At 40.8% G+C, this 24239-nt stretch overlaps 1 protein-coding gene and 1 long non-coding RNA gene across 4 annotated transcripts in view; one reads left to right on the forward strand and one right to left on the reverse strand.

Moving 5' to 3' along the window:
- The window catches only part of PPP2R5D (protein phosphatase 2 regulatory subunit B'delta), a 374106-nt gene that overhangs the window by 194729 nt on the left and 155138 nt on the right, over positions 1 to 24239 (forward strand). The gene's annotated exons all lie outside the window — the stretch shown is intronic.
- On the reverse strand, positions 7683 to 10782 carry LOC115086647. The gene is made up of 3 exons (XR_003855302.1): positions 10641 to 10782; positions 10215 to 10479; positions 7683 to 8620 (listed from the first exon to the last, which is right to left on the reverse strand). It is a non-coding gene; the product is annotated as an uncharacterized LOC115086647 (long non-coding RNA).

Below are 24239 nucleotides of genomic sequence, written 5' to 3' on the forward strand. Positions count from 1 at the left end.
TTATCGTACCGGTTTACAATGAACTAGGGGGAAAAACCAGTTAACAATGGAAGCAAGAAATTACATTATAACAGGGAATGTGGAACTTGGTTGTTAGAGAAAAGGATAGGTTAAACAATTTCTAACTGGAGAACAAAGCAAATAAGCAGAAACGTGAGTGTTTACATGGTAAGCATTATATACAAAATTACGTGGTGTGTAATATAAGGCAAGTTATATTAAAGTGCAGTTAGCCGAGAAATAGTTCCTTTTTTGAGTTGCTGAAGGAGGACGCAACCGCGGGGTATGTAACTGTGGGGGTGATCCTGCGGTTTCTTCAGGGGTATGCTTGGGCGAACAGCCAAGTTTTTAATTTTTTTCTGAAAGTGATATGGCAATGTTCCTGGCGGAGATCTGGCGGAAGAGAGTTCCAGTGATGCGGACCGGCAGTTGATAGAGCACGTTTTTCAATGGTGTTGTGGAGAATGGACTTTTTTGGGGGAACCTGGAGGGAATCTCTGTATGCAGATCTGGTGGGTCTTGCAGAGGCGTGTGGTTTGAGGGGTATGGTAAGCTGGAGCGAGGATTCCTGAAATAAGGTTTTGTGGATAATAGTAAGTGTCTTGAAGAGAATTCTGTGGCGAATGGGTAGCCAGTGGAGTATTTTTAGAATCGGGGTGATGTGGTCCATGCGGCGAGAGTTTGTGAGGATCCTGGCTGCAGCGTTTTGCAGCATTTGAAGAGGTTTGGTAGAAGAGGCCGGGAGACCTAGCAACAAAGCATTACAATAGTCAATCTTTGAGAATAGTATGGCTTGAAGGACCGAACGGTAGTCGTGGAAGTGTAGAAGAGGTCGTAACTGTTTTAGTACCTGTAGTTTATAAAAACCTTCTTTGGTGGTGTTGTTGATGAATTTTTTGAGGTTCATTCTGGAGTCTAGGAATGCCCCCAGGTTTCTCACTTGACTTGTTAGTGGTGTGTTGGTATTGAAGGCTAGCGGGTTATTATCATTGGGGGAAATGATTAGCAGTTCGGTCTTGGACGTATTGAGTACGAGGCAGAGACTTGTGAGAAGGAGGTTGATGGTGTGGAGGCAGCTATTCCAGTAGTTTAGGGTGTCTGAAACTGGGTCCTTGATGGGGATTAGGATCTGCACATCGTCTGCATAGATGAAGTATGTGAGGTTGAGATTATTGAGGAGTTGGCATAGGGGGAGAAGATATATGTTGAATAGGGTCGGCGAGAGAGAGGAACCCTGGGGAACTCCTTGTTTGGCAGCTACAGGGTGAGACTCTTTGTTGATTATTTTAACTTTATAGTATCTGTCGCTTAGAAAGGATTTTAACCAGAGGAGTGCAGCCCCTGAAATGCCTATTTCCATCAGACGGTTGATGAGGATTGTGTGGTTAACTGTGTCGAACGCTGCCGAGATGTCTAGCAGGGCTAGTAAGTATGATTGACCTTTGTCGAGACCCAACAGGATGTTGTCCGTTAATGAGAGAAGGAGAGATTCTGTATTTCTGCATTTCCTGAAACCGAATTGCGATGGATATAGTATGTTGTGGGATTCGAGGTAGTCAGTGAGTCTGGTATTGACCAGCTTCTCCATTAGCTTGGCTATGAAAGGTAGGTTAGCGATAGGGCGAAAATTTGTGGGGTTAGATGGGTCCAAGTTGGGTTTTTTTAGTAATGGTTTCAGCGAGGCTGTTTTTAAAGCATCCGGGACAGTACCGTTTGAGAGTGAACAGTTTATGATGTCGGCCAAAGGTTTGGCGATGATGTTAGGGATTGTGAGAAGGAGTTTGGTCGGGATTTGGTCTATAGGGTGCGAAGAGGGCTTCATTTTCTTGATGATAGATTCTATTTCCAGGGATGATGTAGTATCAAAAGATTCTAGAGACCGTTTGTGTGTCAGTGGGGCATGGTTTTGGTCAGGAGGAGGCTGGGAGTTGGGAATGGGGTTGGAAGATAGTAGCGGGATAAGTAAATTTTTTATTTTGTTGTCGAAGAAGACTGCCAGCTCGGAGGATTTGTTTTGTGCTTCTTCTTCCGGGATGGCTGGAGGAATAGGGAATTAGTTGGTCAGATTTTAGCAGTACAAAGTGGCCCCCTGATTCTTCTCGGCGATTTTAACTGTGTACATGATCCTGTCTTGGATAGATCAAACCCAACTACAGTGAGTCAAGCAGCAAACCCTAAAGGGATATTATACCTATGTAATGAACTTAAAGTAATGGACATTTGGAGAACGTTAAACCCAACAGAAAAAGACTTTACACACGTGTCAAGAGCTCACGCTACAATGTCACGCATAGACTATATACTTATTTATGATATTTTCTTTGCCAGAACACAAAAGGCTCACATCGGAGATGTGGCTTTATCCGATCATGCTATGATTTGGGTGGATCTCCTGGGAGATAGAGAGGTTACCGGGGCAAAGATCTGGAGATTCCCACATTCTCTAGCGGGAGATATTAAATTCAAGGAATTTCTGATAGCAAAATGGCAAGACTTTGCCAAGAGCAACAAAGAACATGAAAACGACCCCTGCTTATATTGGGAAACGAGTAAGGCAGTATTAAGGGGGGAAATAACGTCTTATACGATTGCTCGCTCCAAGGCTTTGCATAAACAGATAATTACACTAGAGTTGGAATTGCAGGCTGCCAAGAGACAATTAGCCTCTTCTAAGTCTAGAGCCCATTTAGTCAAGTATAATGAATGCTTACGGGCCTTAAATGCGGCATTACATGTCAGGGCGCAAAGGGTACTGCTGCGGGGATCCCACCAACTGTATCGTTTTGGTAACAAAGCTGGAAAACTTTTAGCAAATTTGGTACGCGCACAACGTGGGAAGACCTATATTGACAAGCTGAAAGATTCCAAGGGTATGCCCATTACTTCAGGAGCAGAGGTGTGTGCCACTTTTCGCCAATTTTATAAATCCCTATATACAGAAGACAGGAAAGGGGGCGAGGTGGAAGAAGGGGAATTTATGGTGGACATAACACTCCCTCGACTTACTCAGGAACAATTGACAATGCTAAATGCTCCTATAACGTTGGTGGAGCTCTTCTCAGTAATAAAAAGCAGTAAACCCAACAAGGCACCAGGTCCCGATGGCCTATGCGCAGAATACTATAAGATTTTGCAAACGCATGCTGCCGAGGCTCTATTACAATTCTTTCAGGCAGCCCAAAAAGATCGCAAGTTTCCCGATGGAATAACCAACGCGTATATAACAGTGTTGGAGAAGCCTGGGAAAGATTTGGCCTCTCCCGCATCGTACAGGCCAATCTCTTTGCTCAACTGTGAAGCGAAGTTATTTGCTAAAATAATAGCGGATCGTCTAAGTGTAGTCCTCCCTTCTCTCATATCTGAACAACAAGTCGGATTTGTCAGAGGCCGCTCTATTTCTATCAACCTGACCAAACTGCTCATTGCAATGGAAGAATGCAGGACCCGAGAACAAGGGACAGTGATAGTAGCATTTGACTCGGAGAAGGCTTTCGACAGAGTCTCATGGCCTTACCTGTTCTCTGTACTAGGAAGATATGGATTCCAAGGGGAAATCTTGCAGAGTATAACTATGTTATATCATTGACCAATGTCGGCTATACTCGCAAATGGACAGACATCGGAAAATTTTCAATTATATAGAGGGACACGCCAAGGATGTCCGTTATCGCCTCTATTATATATATTATCAATTGATCCCTTATTACGAAAGATAGAACAAGACCCAACGATTCATGGTTTCTCTCACAAGCGTCAAACGCTCAAACTTTCTGCATTCGCGGATGATGTCCTTGTATTTTTGACTGACCCACAGAGCTCTCTTCCTAAAGTATTACATCATCAGAATGCCTTTGGGCTCTTTGCGGAGCTAAAGATAAACACTGATAAGTCAGAAGCAATGCCGCTGCATCCCTTCTCTATGGAACAATGGAGCGGAAAATTTCCGTTGAAATGGGTGATGGGAGATATGCGGTATTTGGGTATCCGATTGACGGCAGAGATTACACGGCTATATAAGGCTAATGTAGAAGGGCTAATCAAGAACATGGAACACAGACTGCAGCTTTGGTCTACTTTGCCCCTGACAATCACTGGGAAAATTCATTTGCTAAAAATGATGGAGCTCCCTCGCTGGATATATGTTTTGCAACAATTACCCTTGTGGCTGACGAACAGAGAAATCAACACTATTAATAAATTGATTAGGAAATACATATGGGGAAGGCACAAAGCACGTCTACCCTTAGCAGTATTGATGCGACCCAGAGGCCAGGGGGGACTAGACTGTCCGAATTGGAGACACTATAATCTATCATGCTTAATGCGCCATATATATATTTGGGTTAATGGGATGAATGTTTACTCTCCGTACTCTTTCATAAGCGCTTGGCTCTACCCATACAAACCACAGAATTTGCTGCAGGTGAGGGGCAACGCAGTGATAGGCTCCTACAAAAATAGTTTGGTCCTTCGATCATGCAGGACAGCCTGGCGATATCTATGCAGAGTGAAATTGGGGATGAAAGGAACAACATCGCCTTTCGTGTCATTGGTAGGGAATCCAGAGTTCCCGGCAGGACTGACGCATTCGATCTTTGCAGTCTGGGAAAGACATGGCTTAAGAACGTTGGAGCAAGGTTTGGAACCCATGACTAAACAACTTAAAAGCTTCCCGGCTCTCCAACAACAATTTGGCTTAGAAGTGAAAGATTTCTTTGGATATCTTCAGATGAGACATTACCTTCAGGGGGAATGTACAAAGTCTCCAGACTGGGAGAGATCCTGGGGTTTGCAAGACTTCCTTAAATTAGGGGGGACCAAACCCAATTCTTGTCGGGCATTTTCAAAACTGATTAAATTACTAGCTAATGTTGAAGCTATTCAACAGATACAGAGGAAATGGGAGAGACAAGCTGACTTTAGACTAACCCCTGATGAAATTGTCCACATATTAGACAAATGTTATGTATACACAGAAAATGTGATGTTGAGGGAGGTGGGATTTAAGGTACTACAATGTATGTATATGCCAAGAACATGGATGTATGCTGCAAAATTATGTGACTCCAATGTATGTTTGAAATGTGGCGTACTACCGGGTTCCCTGTTTCACTGCTTGTGGGAATGTGATGTGATACAAAAGTTTTGGAGTGATGTCTGGCTTGAATTACAAGCTGTCCTGGGGCAGGCGATTAACGTCACATATAAGTTATGTCTATTCAGATTATTTGAGGGACAGCTGGGGGATGTGCCTGACCAGATGAAATTATTTTTGGGTAAAGCACTTCTTGTAGGGCTCCAAACAATTATGTCGCTATGGATCACGGCAGATAAGCCTTGTGTACCTCTATGGAAGACCCGGATGACTAACCACTTACAAATGGAATATTTGACGGCCAAACAGAAAACAGCGACAGCGTGCAATCAGTGTGAGGACATCTGGTTCCCATATTGGTCATCACTTCCACAGTCTACGAAAGACCATATTACGTCTCTTTTAAGGTGGGACTATAAAGCTAAGAAGCTGGAATAATCGGATGTGAGACTGTTGGTTTCTCTTCTGAATCTGTCCTCTCTCCAGGATGGTCTGAGGGGGGTGGGAGGGAGGGAGGGGAGAGGTTCAAACTGTTAACTATAAATGATAATTAGGGGGATGTTTAACACCAGATTGTTTTGTTACGTTGACTGTGTTCGGTAAGTCTGAAATGCATAGAAATCTTGTAACTTTTGCTGGTTTCTTTCATTGTTGTGTTACCATACCCCTCAATAAAGAAAATATTAAAAAAAAAAAGTGAACCGGTAGATGTAGTATACTTGGATTTTCAGAAGGCGTTTGACAAAGTTTCTCATGAGAGGCTTCTAGGAAAAGTAAAAAGTCATGGGATAGGTGGCGATGTCCTTTCGTGGATTGCAAACTGGCTAAAAGACAGGAAACAGATAGTAGGATTAAATGGACAATTTTCTCAGTGGAAGGGAGTGGGCAGTGGAGTGCCTCAGGGATCTGTATTGGGACCCTTACTTTTCAATATATTTATAAATGATCTGGAAAGAAATATGACAAGTGAGATAATCAAATTTGCAGATGATACAAAACTATTCAAGAGTAGTTAAATCACAAGCAGATTGTGATAAATTGCTGGAAGACCTTGTGAGACTGGAAAATTGGGCATCAAAATTGCAGATGAAATTTAATGTGGATAAGTGCAAGGTGATGCATATAGGGAAAAATAACCCATGCTATAGTTACACAATGTTAGGTTCCATATTATGTGCTACAACCCAAGAAAGAGATTTAGGCGTCATAGTGGATAACATATTGAAATCGTCGGTTCAGTGTGCTGCGGCAGTCAAAAAAGCAAACAGAATGTTGGGAATTATTAGAAAGGGAATGGTGAATAAAATGGAAAATGTCATAATGCCTCTGTATTGCTCCATGGTGAATAAAATGGAAAATGTCATAATGCCTCTGTATTGCTCCATGGTGAGTCCGCACCTTGAATACTGTGTACAATTCTGGTCACCGCATCTCAAAAAAGATATAATTGTGATGGAGAAGGTACAGAGAAGGGCTACCAAAATAAGGGGAATGGAACAGCTCCCCTATGAGGAAAGACTAAAGAGGTGTATAAACCTCTGACTAGAAAGACCAATAAAGACCAGCTTTAAAAGTCAAACAGTGAAGTTTATTATGAAGAAATGCATGGTTTCTTCAGGAGTAGCAAGCGTTACAAAGCAAATGGTATAAGCTCAAACCTACTCAGAGATCTATTGCTAGTGCACAGCTTTATAAGGGTTTACCTTCAGCCAATTAACAGGTGTCTGTGTTTACCCGCCCCTTATCCCTTGTCCAATTAGTAAATTTTTGCATGTGTACGTGCCTTGTTGCTAGGGAAGCTTGTTCTGCCATTTGCACTTGCTGTTAGTTTCCAGGAAATCAGTCGTCTTAGGTTTCGTTTTCTCAGCTCTGATGTCTCTTGTACTGATCATATTCATACATTCCCCCCTTTGAAGGGTTTCTCCTAGGAACCCTTCACACCTATCTTGTCGCACATCGCCTGTCTTAGGTTGTTCCGCCTGACCAAGGCTATTCCTTAGTGGCTAGAGACTTACCCGTCCTCATACCAATGCGCTCATTTTTCACAGATAGCTGTTATTTGTGGTGGGGAATGATGCTGTGATGTCACTGGAAGCCAGAAGGATCAGATTCAAGGTCTCAGCTTGATTCAGCATGATCCGTGCACTCGTCTGGGTTACCAACATTTCAGACACTCGATCGTGACATCTTCGCAGGCAGATACAAAGACATGGTAGACATAATGAAACATCAAGTCCTAGCAAGGCAATGGTACATACAGAGCTAATTAGAATTTTTAAACCTGAGCCTAATCTAGAGAACCATGATCCAAGGGATCCAAAAGGATCACTGACTTCAAATTCATTCTATGTCTGTACCAGTACGTGAGCAATGGACATCATGTTTCAGGTAATTTCTTCAATTACTTCGCCTTTGTCGTCTATTTGAAGACAACAGTTACTGAGGTTAAATTTTCCACATAGTCCACCTTCTGAAGCTAGTATGTAATATAACGCTAGACAGTTCTAGTAAGTGGCATTCTGGAAACCCTTTTGCTGTGTAGCTGGTATTCTCAGTGCTTTTACAGTTTCATCAGTAATTTTATCAACAACAGCTTGCAGTCTTATAATACGATTTAACATTTATATTGGAGTTCTGTAACCCCAAGAGCCATCCTGAGCCCAGGAGGCAGGGCCGTAATAGGCCATGATACTGGGCCAATAGAAAATTACCATTTGAGCTTTTGTGGTATAGTTGAGGGAGGAATGTGACAAGCAAGAGGAATTGCCTACAGCTTTAGTGTGTAATACTATGCAAGGTCTATGGATGCACCATGCTGCAACAATGGAGTTGGCCAATATCCACTGTGCTTTCCCATATCTGGGTGGTAACTGAATACTGGAAACATTATAAGGTGATTTCCAATCCCATTCTTTTGCTTCTCAAGGCCAGTTATCTCCCATATTGGTTCTCCCATAAACATAACAATTAGAAACATTTAGGGAAGTAAAAGACGCTATAAGATAAAAAGAAGATCCAGAGAAAAAGACAGATACTCAAAGAATAAGGAATTCAAGAAAACATTTGATCCATACTGAGACATATCTCACTCTAAGAGGACAAGCAGTGGGATATGGTATTTGAGTAATGTGATCAAAGCAGCTTTCATAGACAAAGGTAAAGAAAGACATATTACATAATCATTTAGCTGATTCAGCGAAGAAATGCATATAAGTGGTGGAAGTTAGACTGGAAAATGCTACAAAACTTGGAAAAACTGCATTAATTCTGTCTAAATAATGGCATTTGCAAATAGGTCCAAACAGCATCTGAGCAAGACACAAAGCAATGCACAAAAAAGAAAATCAAATGATGAAACGTATGATGAAAGGTGTACGATGGCTTTCTTTGAAAACAGTTCACAGTCCAATTCCATGGCAATTCAATGACGCATGCGGGGCAAACAGTTCTCTCTGCTTAGTGCACTTCAGTGACATCGAAGCACCGCCTTTCAATTCAGCACTAGGTATATTACTTGATCAGAATCTAACATAAGAGCAAAACAAATTCAGATTAATCAGTGAGAAGATTCCATCAGTCATTACATAGAACATTAAACATTGAGACACAACTTCATTCACTCTTCAGGTGTAAGGACGCACAACACAGAAAACAAACAAGTAACACATAATTTTTTTTTTAGCTCAAACCCCTGATCAAAAATAAATTAGGCCAAAAAAGTGTGTGAAAAAATACTTAAATAGTGTTTAGTTCGATCTAGAATAAAACAAAAGTAAAAATCAAAAAGAGATCTGTTAAAAAATGAAAAACTGGGAAAAAGGAGAAAATATAATCTTCAACAGTCTTCAAACATTTCATCTACTATTAACCTGGAACAAATATAAAATCTGGCAACATAAAGGTTAGAGAAATTACAGCTCAATTGAAACTAAACATTCTGATATGAATTCAGCAAATTGCAGTCATAAAGCTACCTTTTTTCTTTTATTTTGCTGTGCCTCTAGGAGGCGCTATACTCAATACCCAGTTGCAGAATTTTTTCCTTTCACTTCTGGAATACAGTCCTGCAACTGAATCTTTGTTACTGAGATAACTCTCGCTTCTGGGTAAGTCTCTCTCCTCTGTGAAATGACAAATCATTGTTAATTTTGACATATAACTTTTACATAAGGGCAATTTTAAATTTGCAAGAAAAGGCTTAGGGATGTACTTTAAGTGTGCCAGTTTTTCTTTTCACTGTAAACGAAACTAAATATTCTTGCAGACTCAAGGCTATTATATTTCTTCTTAATATCTTTTAATTCCTTGCCAATCGGTTTTTAAACTAAACACACAAATTTCTGTTTTTAAACTAAACTGAACAATTCATTAAAATGGAGTCTCTCTTTTTTTCCTTTGTCTGTCCGTCTCTCTGTATTCCCACTCAGCTGACCCCCCCTCTTTGGCCGCTCTCTGCACTGCCACTCAAGCGGGAGTTGTAAACTTTAACACTAGTAATTAACTCCTTGGGAACTCTTAAGCAAGGAAAAGCAATGCATCCTCTTTTAATGATAAATCAAAACTAATTAGTAAATGAAAGTTTTAAATGAACACTTTTTTTCACAAGCATAACGCAGTGCCGGAGACAGAAAATGCCACTAGATAAACAGCAAGAGAAGGAATTTCTCAGAACTCTGTCTTAAAGGGAAAGGCACCTGGAAACTAACTAAACAGTTGTGAAAACTAAAACAAAAGCGAAGGACGGGGGGGATCACCCCAGCTCCCTCTCTCCCTCTCTCTGCTCAACACAAAAGAATTCCAATGATGGGGGCCAACGTACTCCAAGGTAAGACTCCAGCTCCCAGCAGGCTGTCATGAAATATGAAACCGCTGGATATCACACTGAGCTAGCAAACCACTGAGACAAGCAGCGCTTCACAGGGACCCGCCTCCAAAAAGATGGGGGCCTTTATGCGAGCGAAATCTAGAAAACTGAATGATCTGAGAAAACAGCAAACAAGACAGAGTGCAGGCAAAGGTACTAAAAAATCTACTCATATAAGGAAAAATCTACAGTCATACATACAAAATAACAATAACAATAGGGACCCTTTTATAAGAAAGGGACCCAGGGCCTTACCTGCTCCATCATCTCGGATGAGGCCAATAAAAGAATACGGGCTCCAGAACATGTCACAGACCCGATCAGGCGCCAGAACGTGTCACGGCCCTGAGTGCACCACTCTTGGGTGCTGCTAACCAACTCCAACCACGCCCGAAGCGCTGGGACCGTCTGTAGCGTTGGGCAGCCGCCGCACGCCCGATACCGGAAACAGACGTCCCGTGGAGGGTTGATCAGGGCTTCCAGGTATCCAAGTCACGGGACCATATGTATAAACATCAGACTAGAAAGACCAATAAAGACCAGCTTTAAAAGTCAAACAGTGAAGTTTATTATGAAGAAATGCGTGGTTTCTTCAGGAGTAGCAAGCGTTACAAAGCAAATGGTGTAAGCTCAAACCTACTCAGAGATCTATTGCTAGTGCACAGCTTTATAAGGGTTTACCTTCAGCCAATCAACAGGCTTGTTCTGCCATTTGCACTTGCTGTTAGTTTCCAGGAAATCAGTCGTCTTAGGTTTTGTTTTCTCAGCTCTGACGTCTCTTGTACTGACCATATTCATACAGAGGTTAGGACTTTTCAGCTTGGAGAAGAAACAGCTGAGGGGGGATATGATAGAGATGTTTAAAATCATGAGAGGTCTAGAACGGGTAGATGTGAATCGGTTATTTACTCTTTCGGATAATAGAAAGACTAGGGGGCATTCCATGAAGTTAGCATGGGGCACACCATTTATTTAATTTATTTATTTAAAGACTTTTATATTCCGGTATTAGTGGGGACATCATACCGGTTTACATTTGAACAGCAGGTAGAAATTACATGTTAACAGGGAGTTACAACTGGGAGGGGGAGACACACAAGAGCAGAGTAGACAAGTAACTTAACTAGTGAACAGGGAGTCCTTGGTAGCAAGGAACAACGGGAGTCCTTAATATAAGGAAAGGATAGGATTGCTTATGTGAGAGTTCAAAAGTGCAATCATTATGGAGGGGTAAGGGACGAAGAGAGGTGTGTTGGATCTATGTAGGGGCATGATGAGGGTGGGAGGGGGGAGGTTAATCCGGATAGGCTTGTTTGAATAACCATGTTTTTAACTTCTTTTTGAACTGGAAGGTGCATGGTTCTAGGCGTAGGTTTGAAGGCAGGGTGTTCCAGAGGGAAGGGCCAGCAATAGAGATGGCTCGGTCACGTATGGTAGAAAGGTGGGCTATTTTGAGTGGGGGTACAGAGAGGGTGCCTTGGTAGGCGGTTCTAGTGGGCCGGGAGGAGTGGTGGGTGTTAAATGGAATATCTAGCCATTTGGAGTTGTGAGCATGTATGGATTTGTGTACAATGGTCAAGGTTTTGTAGTGAATTCAGGAGGAGATGGGGAGCCAGTGTAGGTCTCTGAGGATAGGGGTGATGTGATCGGATTTACGGGTGTTAGAGATGATCCTAGCAACCGCGTTTTGTAACGTTTGTAGCGGTTTTATCGTGGAGTAGGGAAGCCCTAGGAAGTGTGCGTTACAGTAGTCCAATTTGGAAAATATAGTGGCTTGGAGCACTGTATGGAAGTCTTGGGTGTATAATAATGGCTTAAGTTTTTTGAGGACATTAAGTTTAAAGAAGCCTTCTTTAAGTATGGAATTAACATAGTTTTTCATGCTTAGCTGTTGATCGAGGAGAACTCCAAGATCCCTTACGAAGGGATGAGCTGTGGTAATATTGAGATTGGGGTCATTGGCTTAGGGGGAGGAGGGGGGAGAATGGGGGGAGATAAGTAGGAGTTCGGTTTTGTTAGTGTCGAGTGCAAGGTGGAGGTTGGTGAGTAGGGAGTTTATAGATGCTTAGCAGTTTTCCCAGTGCTTCACAGCATTGGAGATAGTGTTGTGGATAGGTATGATGATCTGGACATCATCAGCGTAAAGGTAGAACTTAAGTTTAAGTTGGGAGAGGAGGTGGCAAAGTGGGGTGAGGTAGATGTTAAAGAGGGTGGATGAAAGTGAAGAACCTTGTGGGACTCCTTGTTGTAGGGGCTGGGGGGCAGCTATGGCATTACCAATTTTAACTGAGAATTTTCTATTCGAGAGGTAGGATTTAAACCAAGCAAGGGCTAGGCCTGAGATGCCAATGCTTTCTAGACAGGTTAGGAGGTGATTATGGCAGATGGTATTGAAAGCCGCCGAGATGTCAAGGAGGGCGAGGAGATAACTGTGGCCTTGGCCCATTCCTATAAGAAGGTGGTCGGAAAGGGTGAGAAGTAGAGATTCGGAGTTGAAATGTTTCCGAAAGCCGAATTGTGAGTCATGGAGGATCGAGTGGTTTTCAAGGTAGTCCATGAGTTGTGTGTTAACCACTCTTTCCATTAGCTTGGAGATAAATGGGAGGTTAGAGATGGGGCGGAAATTGGAGGGGTCTTTTGGATCTAGGTATGGCTTCTTTAGAAGGGGTTTGACTACCGCATGTTTGAGTGTGTCTGGGACAGTCCCATGAGAGAGAGAACAGTTTATGATGTCTGCTATGGCTCTGGCTATGGAATTAGGGATGGCCAGAAGGGCTTTGGGGGGGATGGTGTCATTGGGATGTGAGGCAGGTTTGAGTTTTCTGAGAATAGTTTCAATTTCTTTGGAGGGGAGGTATAGTCGAGGACAGTCATGGCAGGGTGGGAGGAGGCAAGGTGCGAGGAGGGGGAAGGAAGGGAGTCTAGAGAGGAGGTTAGTTATTTTGCTCTGGAAGTAGGTAGCGAGTTCTTCACATTTGGCGGCTGCATCAGAGTCAGGTATAGTGGGAGGGATGGATTTGGTGAGGCTTGAGACGTAAGAGAAGAGTGCCTTGGGGTTGAATCTGTAATCATGGATTTTCTTAGCGTAGAAGTTAGCATGTGGCACATTTAAAACTAATCGGAGAAAGTTCTTTTTCACTCAACGCACAATTAGACTCTGGAATTTGTTGCCAGCGGATGTGGTTAATGCAGTTAGTATAGCTGTGTTTAAAAAAGGATTGGATAAGTTCTTGGAGGAGAAGTCCATTACCTGCTATTAATTAAGTTGACTTAGAAAATAGCCACTGCTATTACTAGCAACGGTAACATGGAATAGACTTAGTTTTTGGGTACCTGCCAGGTTCTTATGGCTTGGATTGGCCACTGTTGGAAACAGGATGCTGGGCTTGATGGACCCTTGGTCTGACCCAGTATGACATGTTCTTACCTGCATGAATAATGCAAATGCATGCAAAGAAGGTCATTAATGGGCAATTTAATGCTTAATGTTAACCTATTATGTCCCAGTGTCCTATTCAGAGGACAGCTTCTTTTGTTAAATTGTCAACTACAATAAAATATTGATTTATTATGTCCCAAATTTCAAAGTGGTCAGCCATGATAAAATGACACCACCTGGGGAATCAGTAAACATTATGCAGGAGTCCTGGGACCTTAATGTGGGTCTCAGGGCTTCCATGTTATATTTAAAGGGCCATGCAAACACTGAAACAAATGCAGCAGAAAATATAATAGTTGAATGGGGGTCAGGGCTGACACCTCAAAGTGAAAAAAACAAACAAACAAAAGAAAAAAAAGAATAAACGGTGATGGGGTCCCCCTCAACCCTATCCTCTCCAAATAAATAGCCCCCCACCCCATAAGGTTAAAAAAAATCATTGGGAGTCAAGGGTACCCCATCCCATACCCAGATAGTAAAGAAAATTTGTTGAGGGTAGATTGACCTCCTTGGGCACTCTGCTGTCCCTCCCTCTTTCCTCCCAAAGGTATTCAGTAACATCATTGTGGTCTACCCTGACCCCCCTCACCCCCAAACCTTTAAGAGGAATAAACTCTAATGATGGTGCCCAGGGTGCACCCTTGCACCTGGCATGGTTGATGCCATTTTTCCAAATGGCACCAATCTGACCTTGCCCCTGTATGTTTACCCATGGATGAATAAGAACAGAGTACCACAGAAAACCTGTTCATTTGATAGTTCTTCTAGTGATTCCTCAGATGAAGACATACGGAACATGCCGAAAAAATCTACTACTAAGAAATCTGTATCTTTTGGATCTTCAATTGATATCCTAGAGAAGTCTGTGGCGCCTGTGGATTTTTTTTTTTTTTTTTTTTTTTTTTTTTACAGTACCAATGAAAGCAAGGATCCAGAGTTCCCATGGATGAACTACACTCCTCGTCCACGTACTCATGAACAACCATACAACAGGGGAATCATGCGATCACATTGGTAAAAGATCAGATTGGTTTCAATCTATCTTCACGTAGTATATATAATAACAAACCATCTTTGATACAAAAAGGATTGTCATTTATTTATTTATTATTTTTTTATATACCGACATTCGATCTCAATCGAGATATCACATCGGTTTACATTCAGGTACTGTAGGTATTTCTCTATCCCCAGAGGGCTTACAATCTAAGTTTTTGTACCATTTATCCCTGCAAACAAGTATGAATCATTTCAGACTCGTGTACATCTTCATAAATTCAATAGGCAACTAAAAATCACAGGTTTTTTTCAACTACTTCTTGGGCATTATAAGGGGGGCTCACACGCAGGTCTAAATGGGTACCTCCAGACCCTTTTATTGCAGCCTTTGAGAGGCTAGAATGGAATGATCTTACAGCATTAGAAGATACTCATCCTCCCTTCATTAACCGCCTTACTGAGCAGATATGTCAGGCTTGCGACATGCTTCAATCAGCAGATAAAGGAAGAGCCGTTGTGGGTCAGGATACTCAAACTACAATATGGAGGCCCAACAGCAACTTTCTAATATAGATTTCTATCTCCCTCCGGAGGGATTCCACATCCCAGTTACAAAAGGACATCAAACAGGTTTTAGGTAGAGGTCTTCAGGCTAAGTACATCTGTGCTAAAGAATATACTTTTCTGTTTGAATCTTTCCCACGATGCCACTTTATTTTGTACCCAAAATCCACAAATCTCTAGTTGGTCCACCTGTTCGGCCCTTAGTCTCTGGTGCTGGTTCAGTTCTTGAACCACTCTCTAAGTAGTTGACACAGTTTTGCACCCTGTAGTCCCTTCCAGTAAGTCTTACATCTGTGATTCACTTTATCCAAAAAAAACCAGACTTTGCCAGATATTCATGATACCTGGATATTGCTGACAGCAGACATATCATCCCTATACAGAAATATACCTCAGGAAGCAGCTTTGCAGCTGATATATAAAACATTGGTGGCTAATGAATATTTGCAAGATCTGAGTTTGTTTCAGATCTTGCATCTTTGGCATTAAGATAGAACTTTTTCAGGTTTAATAGGTTTTTCCAACAGATCAAAGGAATGACAATAGACGCCATAATGGCTCCCTCTTTAGCCTGTTTGTATGTAGCTAGATTCAGTGAGATGTATATTTGTCCATCAGACAATAGAAGCCATAATGGCTCCCTCTTTAGCCTGTTTGTATGTAGCTAGATTCAGCGAGATGTATATTTGTCCATCAGAATACTGGCCTCACATAGTAATGTGGGTCCGTTTGATGGATGATGTTTTCTTTATCTGGAAGAACTCTAGCATTATTAGATCAGTTTTCCACTTGGATTAACACTAATGATCTTAATCTTCATTTTTCCATTCAATATCACAATCTATATCTTTTTTTAGATCTGGATGTCAGGAAACATTGTGGTAAACTTAGCACTACCATTTTTGTTAAACCCACAGACAGAAATAATTTGCTGCACTTCCATCCTCAAAATTTGAAGAGTAGCATACTTATAGGTGAGTTCCTTCAGTTAAGAAGATTATATGACTCAGAGGTAGATTATAAGGAACAAACACTCTTGATGTTTACCATATTTTTAGCCAGGGGATATCTGCACAAAGTGCTCAAATGAGCATATAAAATAGGTCTTTATATCAATAGGGAGTTACAGTTGCAAACCCAGAACCAGGTCCCCTGCGGATAGGGTGGTGTGTGTTGTTCCATTTTCTCTATGATCTAATATGGTGGAAAATAATATCCTGAAATGTTGTAATATAGGCCTTACATCCGGCCTTTCAAAAGAGACCAATATTTGCAAGAAAAAGGGGCCGGAATCTTTGTGACTCCCTGGTTGTAACTTCTCCCTGGTTGGAATGTGAAACCACACTTAAAGGTCAGGTTTCTTGTAATCATTGCTCGATGCACACTAATGTATACCAGATTCGGGAATTTCAGCATTTTTCATTACCCACCAGACATAGGCTGCATGACTGTTATATCTGCGAGACTATTCAGGTCATTTATGCCATTTTTTGTCCTTGCCAGAAATTATATATTGGCCAGACATCACTTTCTTTCAAAACTCGTATTATCCAACATAAAAGTTGTATTAGGACCATCAAGTAAGAAGCCCCTATCGTGAAACATTGATTGGGGTAAGTTCATTCTTTGAAACAGCTTAAATGTTTATAATCCAAAAAGTTCAAGCTTTAAGGGGCCGGTGATCTGTCTACTTTATGACACTGTGAGCAGCAGTACATCTATATATGACGTATATTAGCTTCAGAGGAACTTAACTCTTCAATTGAATGGGAGGTGTTTCTTTAATGGGTTCTGATGTAGGGGTGTTTCTGAAGAATTATATAAAGTTTAATTTTTTCTTCTCATTGTGATTGAGTTGGGAGACAGGGGGAAAACTACCGTGCATGTGTGTTTTTTGAATGGGATGGGATCTTGTACAAAAGGGTTGTTGGTCCCAATGCAATTTGTTTCAGTGTCATCGGTTCTGTATTTACGACTCACCTTTAAAGTGACAGTGGGCAGTGCAATGATCTCCTCCGACCAGATATAAACCAACCGACCAGATATAAACCGGTTCTCACCAGCATTTTGCGCATCTCATTGTGATTCTTGCGGAGTTCTTTGAAAACGTTTTGCTTGTGGGAGGAAGGTGACCAAACGATGTGATTTTCTTTGTAAGCATAAGTAGGCTTTATTATTCACATTTCAGTTTTGTTCTTTATACAAGGTGTTTATCCTGTTGTAAACATTTCTCGAGGTGGGGTTCACAGTCATGACAGAACGGTTTGATATTGATATAATGTTAGAAGTAGGCTGCGTTTTTGGTACCTGATTAACCGCTTCAATGTGAGCATTCTGTAATCCCTTTGAAAATCTTTTGTTTGTGGGAGAAAGGTGACCAAAGAATGTTTGTTTGCAAGTGTAAGTAGGCTTTATTAGTTATACTGTAGTATTTTATGAGGTATTTTTCCAGTTGTAAACACATCTTGTGGTGGTGTTTACAGCCAAGACAGCATGGCTTGGTATTGACAGAAATTTGGAAGAAGGCTGTTTTTTTCTGGCATCTGATTCACCACCAAAATGTGAGCACCTGAAGGTAGCAGCAGGAAGGCTCAGATATGGTGTTTCTGAATCCTTTTGAAAATGACACATCCGTATCGCTTGGTTTATATGATTTATATGTCCTATACAAAAACTTTTGTATGAATCCTTGTTGATTATACGTTCCCCCACCCACGATGAAGCCTAATTCAGCAAAACACAAGGCCTTTGTTAGGGCTAGAATAGTTGATGATTGACTTTTTGATCAACTGTCTTAATTGAGAACTGATACGTTACAATCATACTTATTTTAAATTTGAAGTATGAATAGTTTAATTTGAAACTTGCTAGGATTGCATTGATTATTCAGCATACATTTTTAACATTTTGTGCAATAGCAAAGTTTTTTGTTTATTTTGTATTGGTGTTAAATTTTGTTTTTTCTATATAAAATAAACATATACAAAATAAAAAAAAATATTTATAAAGTTTTACATTAGTGGTGTTTGTTAGTGGATATGTGATATATATATATATATATATATATATATATATTTTTTTTTTTTTTTATATATATCCACAAAGAGATCCATTATGTCATTGGAGAAACCACAAAAAAAAGCCTTTGTTTCATTCACTGTTGGGCTTCTTCTGGGAATATTTTTGCTGCACAAGATGAATATATATGCGTGTGTATATACGTCTGGGGTGGGTTGGCATTGGGTGAGGGCAGTAAGGAAAACATACTCTGTTTTCCTTAACACCTTTTATAGGGTCACAGAATGAGTTTAACCCTTTATTTGTTTTGCAAGCTTCAAACGCACACTTTTCCCAAGAAGGCCAGTACTCGCAAGTCCTGATCACCCATCAGCAGATGCAGCTTCTGCTATGAGTATTCCTTCAGGACTTAATTACTCAGTTCTATCCGTGCTTGTAAGGCAATTACTTCAAACAAAACTCTTTTGATTAACACTGCAAGTAATATATCAAGGCTATCCTCTCAGTATTCTCCTTTTCGTTTTCTAACAATACGTGTAGTTGACACCTTTTAAAATCACACACCACTGATTACTTCTGGAAATAGTTCTCATACCTTCCCACAGCAAAAAAAAAAAAAAAAGAGACTTTTGCAAACTTAACACGTACAATATAGTCAGTCAAACTCTCTATTTTCCTTATCACACTTTATAGTTACACAGAATAAAATGTTTAATGCTATATTTCCTAGCGTGTAGCAGGTGGACTCAGGACCAATGGGTATAGTGTACTCCTGATAGCAGTTGGAGACGGATCAGATTTCAATCTGACGTCAGCCCTAGTACATATACCCCTGCAGGAAGTGCAGCTCTTCAGTATTTTCTGTCTCCATAGCAGTTAGGGACTCTATGCACACTAGCACAGCGTTAGAATAATTGTTACCAAAGAAAACCAAATTAAGAAGAAATCTTACCTCTACAGACGAGCCCCGCTCTCCTGCGGTGACACCCGTTGGGTCCCTCCCCCAGTTGAGATTTCATGAGGTGATTTCCGCGATCCCTTGGAGGTAAGCCTCAGGCCGGCGGCCGACCCTCGGCAGGGACCTAGCCCCCGACATCGGGTGAGGCTGAGAGGCAGCGGGTGCAACCTCGAGCGCGGTGGTGAAGGTATTTTCCCTCTCCCCCCACAGCTGGAGACCGCCCGGAATGAAACCGGGAAGCGCCAAGACAAGGAAAAGTAGAAATCTATTTAAAAGTCTCCGGTCTCCGAAGCTCGAGGACTTTGGTGCAGGGCCTGTAAGAAAAACTCTGAGAAGGCCTCTGTCACTTTTGTTCTAGAATTTTTAAGATTAGTTTATTTTAATTTATTGGTTTTTTATCTCATTTTATTTTTATTTCTCAAGTTTAAGTCTATATTTTTAGCATATTAATTAAACTTTTTGTATTTTATTTTGAATTTAATTGTATTATGTAGAAAATAATTTTTTATTGTGATAAATTTTTAAAATTTGTTTTATTGTAATATTATATAGGGTTTTCAATATAATTGAGTGTGCACTGTTGAGACTCTTCAGATTGACGGTATATAAAACAAACAAATAAATAAAAATGCCAGCTATTAGAGTATAGATATCAGCTGTTTGCACAGTTAGAGAAAGGTATTCTGGAAGTTATCTGTCTTCACATCCTGTTTTAAGATACCTCAGAGCTGTTAGATTTTCATCTGTGAGCTTTGTCTTAGTTCTAAATATTTTGGTGGGAATTGTCTATACATCAAACAATGGTGTAGGAAAAGGAAAAATGAATGAAAACAAAACTATAAAATCCTTCATCAACATGCAATCATAGAAATATCAACCATTATAATAGGCATTACCGGTCTATAAATCTTCATTGTTTTTTCTTGAATCATATGGCTATAGTTTATCAATTATTTCAAAACCTTTTTTATTTTTTGTAATGCAAATAAAATAACTTATCTTAAATACTCTCTGAATTTTCTATAAAAATACGGTCTGCGTTTCAAAATCATTTCTGTATCAGCAGAAATTTACATCCATTTCATGTTTGACGACTTACCGTTTTTTTTACCATCTTGAATTTTTTATAAAGCAAATCCCAACTTATTTAATAAGAAGCCGCTCTTACTGTTCATCTGTTTATCCAAAAGGAACTCACCACTCCAAAAATGGTGCTAATGACATTTTGGGGCCAAGTTTAAGGTAATACTAACCAATGGGATGCTTTATATAATTGCCAGGTTCTTGTGGCCTGGTTTGGCCTCTGTTGAAAACAGGATGCTGGGCTTGATGGACTCTTGGTCTGACCCAGCATGGCAATTTCTTATGTTCTTAAGAGAGAGGTGATTTCTGTTAAAGAAATAAATAAAACTTTTTAAAAGAGTAACATTCAACTTTCAAATTCCAAATACTTGCAATTGCTGAGGTAGATCTTTAAAAAGTATGCGCAACTGGCACGAGCAAAAGTTTGCCGGATAAGATACGCACGTAGCCACACGTATCTTATAAAATCCGGGGTCGGCACGCGCAAGGCTGCGCAAAATCGGCAGCCTGCGCGCGCCGAGCCACGCAGCCTGCTTCCGTTCCCTCCGAGGCCGCTCCGAAATCGGAGCGGCCTCGGAGGGAACTTTCCTTCCGCATGTCCCCCCCTACCTTTGTTGGGCAAGTTACGCCTGCTTGAAGCAGGCGTAACTTGCGCACGCCGCCTGCATCCCCCGGCACAGGCCGCAGTGCCGGGGGACTCGGGACCGTCCTCCTGGCCCGCCCCCGAACCATCAATATGCCCCCGGACACGCCCCCTCCCACCCCTTTTACGAAGCCCCGGGACTTATGCGCGTGCCGGGGCTTTGCGCGCGCTGGCGGCCTATGCAAAATAGGCACGCCGGCGCGTGAGTGCCCTGCGAGCGTAAATCCGGGAGGATTTACGCGTGCAGGCCTTTTAAAATCTAGCCCACAGTGTTTAGGGGAAAGATCTAAAATTGTTCCCGGGTATTAAGGCTTGCAAGGCGATCATCCTCTTTCAGTATTTCATGTATCCTCTTTCAGTATTTCATGTATTGTAAACCGATATGATATGATTGGTAATCATGAGTGTCGGTATAAAAAAGCCCTAATTAAATAAATAAATGTACTTGTTCAAGGATATCCCAGCACAAAGCCTCAAACGCCATGTGACACCACCATAGGAGCTTGAGTTTTTTTGGTAGCTAAATGAGCAGATATATCTCTTAGTCTGCTTACATAAACCTTATCACAGGGGCATGCTATCATGTAAATCACCAAAGATAAACAATCGCATATGATCACCATTAAGAATTTTCGAGCTTCTCTTCAGAGAGAGAGTACGCAAACTACATAGAAGTGTACATGACTATAAAGTGAGTATTGTTTATTATTGGCGACAACCATAGAAAGTCACTAAAAAAGAAGGGGGCCTTTTTAGAATAATCAGGAGACTTTGTCAGGATCAGATGATGGTGCTTTCTATGAGAGTTTTCCGCGGCAATGCACTCTTCCAACTTCACCTCTTTTTTCGGAGGAAGGCCATCTTTGGGTTTGACAACCACATTGAGGTTGTTATTCATCTTATTTGTCACAGGAAACTGTATATCATCGACCGTACACCAGGTCACAAGAATGGCAGTCCACTTCAGTGGTAAATATATCGGGTAAGTCTTTTGAGCTTTCAGAATCAAATTCTATATAAAGGGCTGATCTTTTGTATTCTCTTATTTTTATAACACTTTTCAATGCCAAGTGGGCTTATACAGGTTCTTTTGCCTTCTCCAAGTGTCTTTTTTTTTTTTTTCTTTTGAATTTTTCCTTTGACTAGCATGGATACCTTGGTAGTTCAGCTTAAGTTTTAAGAGTAATCTTTGGGACTGGTAGATCCTTATATAAAAACATTATATGGAGCTAGTCTTACATGATTTAACTATAGTGGAACAGAATTTACCTCATTTGGTATATAATTTAAATCGTAAAGTAAGGATGGTACTAAAAGAATTGCAAGTCAAGAGAGAAGGGCAGTACAATTGTGATTCAGACATGCGAGCAATATGTCACTGAAACAATGCATCAATTGACCAATATCCATTATAATACTAAATTAGATCAGGTCCTGAATTTAGAATTTATCCAGTTCATTAACAAGGAAATTTCAAAAGCAGGTGAGATGGGTTTTCTTATATGCAGGGAAGTAATTTTTCTAGCTTCGAGTCAATAAAAAATTCCTATGTTTTACATGGTTCCAAAAATTCTTAAACAAGTGGAAGATCCCCCAGGGAGACCAATAGGTTCAGTCTTGGAACTCCTTTTGAAATTTATGGATGTATTTCTAAAGGATGAAGATAAAAATGTAGTTCTTATATAAAGGTCTAAACACATGGTAAGAATCTTGAACTCTATAGAAATCTATAGAATTTTTTATGTGAGATATATGTTCTCTTTACATAAATATTCCCTAGCAGGCAGCGTTACAAACAGTAAGGAAAATTAAGAAAGACTTCAGTGAATCCTCATTGAATTTATTTAAAAATGGCTGAGATTGCACTATGCCATAGTTTCATGCAAGAATTCTTTTTACAGCACCATGAAATAGCAATATGGCTCTTAGTGTAGCTAACCTGTATGTGGCACATTTTGCAGAACAAATTTTATATTCATCTCCACATTTTAAGAATATTAAATATTGGTCAAGGTTTATTGATGACATTTTTGTCCTTTGGAACTCCACAGCTGAACACAATAGAGCCAAATTTGCAATTTACTCTTACATCTGATTTTAATTTATAAATCATATAACTGGTTGGGTCCTTCCCTCTATCACAAACCAATGGAGAGGAAGTTACTGGATTTCACAAGTTTTCATCCTTATAGACTTCCTTCTCATTTGCTGGTGGACCAATTTTTAAGGATGCAACATGTCTGTTCACAGAATTAAGACTTTATTCCACAAGACAGAGATCTGAGTACTTGATTTTTATCAAGAGGATATCTTTTTGCTACAGTTAAACAAGCATGCAAGCATACATATAATGCTGATTATGAGTGACTTCTGTGCAATCAAGTACATATAGAAACATAGAAATGTTGGCAGAAAAGGACCAAATGGTCCATCCAGTCTGCCCAGTAAGCTTATGGTAGTATCTACTGCACTATGTAGGTTACCCATTGCTTATCAGTTTCTCACACTGTAAAAATCAGGGCCTTCGGTTGCTATTTGAACCCAATTCCCTTTTTATGCCTTGCCATAGAAACAGAGAGTAATATTTGAGTTGCAACTTAGTATCAGTTTTATTGTTTAAGGGTAGTAATCGCCGCATTAGCAATTTACCCCACCTCCCTATTTGTTTCCCCAGACCATAAAAGTCAGGGCCCTTGTTCCCCTTTTCCCCAGTTCCCCTTTTCCCCCTGTCGTTGAAGCAGAGATCAATGATGGAGTTGTATCAATAGTATCAAGGCTTATTGGCTAAGGGTAGTAACAGCCGCACCACCAAGTTACTCCATGTACTCTTTTCTTCATTTCCATCCTTTAGCCTTTAGAGATTCACAATGTTTATCCCATGCCCTTTTGAATCCTTTCACTGTTTTGGTTTTCACCATCTCCTTCAGAAGGGCAGTCCAGGCATCTCTGTGTGAAGAAATATTTTCTGATGTTGGTTCTGAGACATCGTCCCTGGAGTATCATTTTGTGACCCCTAGTTCTATTGATTTCTTTCCAATGGAAAAGGTTTGACATTTGTACATCGTTAAAACCTTTCAGGTATCTGAGGTCTGCATCCTATCACTATTGTGCCTTCTCTCTTCCAGGGTATACATATTCATATCCTTCAGTATCTCCTCATAGATTTTCTGATACCCCACACCATTTTGGTAGCCTTTCTCTGGACCGCCTCCATCCTATCTCTATCCCTTTTGAGATAAGGGCTCCAGAACTGAACACAGTACTCCAGGTGAGGCCTCATCAAGGACCTATACAAGGGCATCACCATCTCCATTTTCTGACTGGTTATTCCTCTCTCTATGCAGCCTAACATTCTTCTGGCTTTAGCTATTACCTTGTCACATTGCTTTGCCATCTTCAGATTGCCAGAGACTATCACCCCACGATCCCACTCTTGGTCTGTGCACATCAGCCTCCCCCCCCCCCCCCCCATATCACAGCCAGAATCTTAACCAACACCAACTGACGTGCTCACATCACCCCCATCCTCCGAAACCTACACTGGCTGCCAATAAAATACAGAATTCTACATAAAGC

The sequence above is a fragment of the Rhinatrema bivittatum genome, chromosome 3 (genome assembly GCF_901001135.1).
Source record: "Rhinatrema bivittatum chromosome 3, aRhiBiv1.1, whole genome shotgun sequence".
In the NCBI taxonomy this organism is placed as follows: Eukaryota; Metazoa; Chordata; class Amphibia; order Gymnophiona; family Rhinatrematidae; genus Rhinatrema; species Rhinatrema bivittatum.